Source organism: Echinops telfairi, unplaced genomic scaffold (genome assembly GCF_000313985.2).
Source record: "Echinops telfairi isolate 266 unplaced genomic scaffold, ASM31398v2 ScPeMD7_443;HRSCAF=831, whole genome shotgun sequence".
Taxonomy (NCBI): domain Eukaryota; kingdom Metazoa; phylum Chordata; class Mammalia; order Afrosoricida; family Tenrecidae; genus Echinops; species Echinops telfairi.
This window is the reverse complement of record NW_022104341.1, coordinates 63,045,134-63,049,895: the sequence shown is the minus strand read 5'-3', so window position 1 is coordinate 63,049,895 and position 4,762 is coordinate 63,045,134.

Below are 4,762 nucleotides of genomic sequence, written 5' to 3'. Positions count from 1 at the left end.
TCAAGTTCTTTAAAATAACTCCACCAAAAGAGAGAGAGAGAGAAAGTTTTATGAAAAATATGAAGTCAATAACCCTATATATAGATCCTGATTGGAGGAGATGCACATGGTTTGAACCCTGGTTCAGCTGAAATATACTGGAGTTTGTGTTTGACAACTGTTTTATTAATTCCACTATTGTTATTGACCTGCTGTGTGCTTTAGGCACTGTCATGAACCTTTCTAAACTTCCGGGTGTTTATTCGTAATGCACGGGTAGTCATTCCTCCCTGATTTAGTACAATGCTCTCCAGAGTTACGGGAAGAAACCACACTGCTGGGTTTCAAGTGCCACAGCATGCTCATTAAGTGGTTGACATTATCTGATTCCTCCTGGCTCCATTGATTTCCAATTATCTTAAGCAAAAATCTTGTAGCCACAAAGCAAGTAATCAGCTCTGTTGTCCATCACGGGTGACTGAAAATACTGGACCCCTGAGGAGCAGGAAATCTTATGAATAAGGCACTGTTTTAGCAATCAGGAGACCCAGCTTTCACCTTGAACTTGCTACAAGCGACTTAATTTACAAAGTAAACCCTGTAAACAAGCATGTGACTGTTGGTCTTGTGCCTGAAAAAATAAACCTTCTTTTTCTTACTGTGTTTGATTGTCTTGGGATTGGTTTGAGAATTAGGAGGATATAACTCCGGTTCAGTTCAGGTCAGCAAACATTTTGTAGAGGACTTAATCTGTATCAGGTAGTGTGCCAATTCTGGGATACAAAAAATGAACAGGGCAAGTGTCTTGAGCTTGATAGTCACTCATTCAATAAATATTTATGAGGTGCCTACTGTAGCAGGAACTGCGCTAACCCACTGCTGTCCAGGCCATTCTGACTCATAGCAAGTCTTATGCAGGGTTTCCGGACACTCTGTCTCGGCAGGCGCAGAGCATCTCCTTTTGCTCTCACGGAACTACTGGGGCATGTGAATGTCCAACCTTGCCATTAACAAGCCCAGGCCTAACCCACAGGCCAGCAGGGCTCCTTAGGAACTTGCTAGGACTGGAGAATTAAACGGAAACAGTTATTGCCATCATGAAATTTACAATGTAAGGAAAATTTCAGCGTGATGACTTGATAGATGTTTAAAAACAGTACTATATAGATCTATGGAGGGGGCGATTCCAAAGGGTCATGAAAAATCCCATGATCTTTTTTCATAGTTCTATTGTCATATAATTCACATATCATACAATTTAATCGTTCCATCATATTAAGAAGAGTTGCGTGCTCATCACCACAATTAATTTCAGAACATTTTCTTCTTTTTCATACTCATTGTTCTTAGCTCCCCTTTTGCCCCAACCTTCCATGCCACTAGGTCATTATTAATCCAGTTATGTCTCTGTAGATTTACCTATATACAGAAAATAACACAAAACAAAATAAGAATTTGACAAACAAAAACCAACAGCAATGATAAAACGAAACAGAGGAAAAGCCTCCACTTTATGAAGCACGATGTCCTTCTCGAGGGACTGGTCTCTCTTGATAACATGTCCAAAGTACACGCGACAAAGTCTCACCATTCTTGCCTCTAAGGAGAATTCTGGCTTACTGTCTCCAAGGCAGAGTTGTTTATTCTTTTGACAGTCCGTGCTTCTTTCAATATTCTTCTCCAACACCATAGTTCAAATGCATTGATTCTTTGGACGCCCTTATTCAATGTCCAGCTTTCACATGTATACGAAACATACCACGGCTTAGGTCAGGTGCACCTTAGTCCTTAAAGTAACTCTTTGCTTTCCAACACTTGAAAGAGGTCCTGTGCAGCAGATTTACCCAATGCAATGTGTCCTCTGCTCTCTTGACTGCTACTTCTGAGAGCACTGACTGTGGATCCAAGAAAGATGAAATCCTTGAACACGCCGATCTTGTCTCTGTTTATCATAATATTACCCATTGGTCCAATTGTGAAGATTTTGGCCTTCTTTATCTTTATTTTTTGAAACAGTTTTATTGGCATTTAATCCACATATCACACAATTCAATAGTTCAATCATGACAAGAAGAGTTGTACAATCATTACCACAATCAATTTTAGAACATTTTCCTCCTCCCACCAATGGTTAAATCACCTTTAAATTGAGTTGTGTAATCATCATCAGTTCTAGAGAGTGCTCCCTCCCCACTCCTGCATACATTGTTTGTTCCCTCAACCCCCTCAACCTCCCTACCTCCCCTACAAACCCTTGCATCAGCTCTTATCTCTATGCCTCTACTCCTTCTGGAAAACCCAGCCGAAACAGTGAAAAGCAGAAAAATAAAGTGGTAAGGATAAAATAATAATAATACAGAGATAAAAAGAGAAATAGTGGGTAAGAAAGAAAAGACCACCATGAATATTTAAAGAGGGCAGGGAAGAAATGTTTTGTCGTGGAACAAGCAAGCAATACTTTACATTGAGTTGTAACAACTCATACTGAAGGCTGCAACCTCTGACCTTCATCAATAAGTGCTTCTAGTCCTCCTTGCTTTCAGCAAGCAAGGTTATGTCATCTGCAGTTCATAGCTGTTAGCTAATAAAAGCAAGAACATTCCAGTCCAGCTGTGTACAATTATCTAGGACCTTCTACGTTTATTCCCACCTGGCGTGTACAATTATCTAGGACTTTCTACGTTTATTCCCACCTGGCGTGTACAATTATCTAGGACCTTCTACGTTTATTCCCACCTGGCACCTCAATTAGTTTCATTATTTGGCAACTTTTGAACTCTGCCTCCCCTTTCTGGCCATGTGTGACATTGCCTCTTGGATTTGATGATAAACTTAGCTCCCTTTGACCTTTGGGGGAGCCCTGGTTATATAGCAGTAACTCCTTGGGCTGCGATCCACAAGGCTAGCAGTTTGGAAACCACCAGCAGCTCCGTGGGAGAAAGAATGGGCTTTCATTCCGGTTAAGAAACCCACAGTGGGGTCGCTGTGAGTCAACATTGACTCGATGGCTATGAGAACCATTCCTTTAGGAGGCAAGGTGTATAGGGGTTACAAGTTGGGCTGAGATACAAGGTACGCAGTTCAAAACTCCGTGGGAGAAGACAGCGCTGTCTACTCCTGTAAAAAGTTAACAGTCTCAGAAACTCAAAGGGGACATTCTACCTTGTCCTTTGGGGTCACTATGAGTCAACATCCACTCAATGGCAATGAGCTTGGCTTTTTGGTTTAACCATTCCTTATGCAATGGTAAAAGAGCCCCACCGATGTAGTGGTTACACCTTGGGCTGCAAACTGCCAGGTTTGCATTTTGAAACCAATAGCTGCTTTGCGGAGAAAGATTGGGCTTTCTACTCCTATAAAGTTACGGACTTGGAAACTCACAGGAGCAGTTCTACCTTGTCCGGTAAGCTTACTGTGAGTCGGCATTGACTTTATGGCAGTGAAAATTTTTTTTATAGCAATGGCAATGTTAGTGCTTTATGTTTTTCAATGTTTTTCTGCTGCTAATTGCACAGCCGGTAGTTTGAAACCGTTCCGTTGGGGAAAGATGAGGCTTTCCACTCCTGTAGAAAGTTAACATCTCTGAAACCCACAGGAACAGTTCTGCCCTGTCCTGTAGGGTGACCACGAGTCACAATCGATTTTATGGCAGTGAATTTGAATGCTGAAGAAACATAAGAAGCAAAAGCAGCATACTGATTTTGGAAATCTACATCAGTACCTTCTGTCCCCTTACATTCTTTTTTTTTTAAATCATTTTATTGGGGGCTCGTTCAACTCTTATCACAATCCATACATCCATCCATTGTGTCAAGCACATTTGTACATTCGTTGCCCTCATCGCTCTCAAAACATTTGCTTTCTACTTGAGCCCTTGGCATCAGCTCCTCATTTTCCCCCTCCCTCTTCACTCCCCCCTCCCTCATGAACCCTTGATAATTTATAAATTATTACTATTTTGTCATATTTTACACTGTCCGACATCTCCCTTCACCCTCTTTTCTGTTGTCCATCCCCCAGGGAGGAGGTTATATGTAGATCCTTGTAATCAGTTCCCCCTTTCTACCTCACCTTCCCTCCAGCCTCCCTTACATTCTTTAAAAGCGAACTGCTCAGATTTTCGGCCTTATTTTTATCTTCCATGTTGTTGTCAGTTGTTATTAATTTGGATCCTGAGTCATGGTGACCCTGAATGTTACAGTCATTTACTTAGCTGCCCTTCTTATGGAAGCCAAGCCAGGCTCTTTTCTTCTGCCTAGTTGCTTGAGTGGATTCAATCCGCCAACCTTTGAGTTAGCAGCAAATCACAAACTGTTTGTGCCACCTGGGCTTCTTTGATTTGACCTCCATAGTAAGATGTTAACAAGGGAATTCTTAGCCAAGATAAACAAAAGTTTTCCTGTTTTGTTTTGTTTTTAAATCATTTTATTGGGGGCTCTTACAGCTCTCATAAACATTCCATACATCAATTGTATCAAGCATATTTGTACATATGTTGCCATCATCATTTTCTAAACATGTACTTTCTATTTGAGCCCTTGGAACTATGGCTCTTTTTACAAAAAGAAACATTTTATTGGGGGCTCATACAACTCTTATTACAATCCGTACATACATATATTGTGTCAAGCACATTTGTACATTTGTTGTCATCATCACTTTCAAAGCATTTTCTTTCTACTTGAACTCTTGGTATCAGCTCCTCATTTCCCCCCTCCCTCACCTCCCTCTCTTCCCCACGAACACTTTATAATTTATAAATTATGATTATTTTGTCATGTCA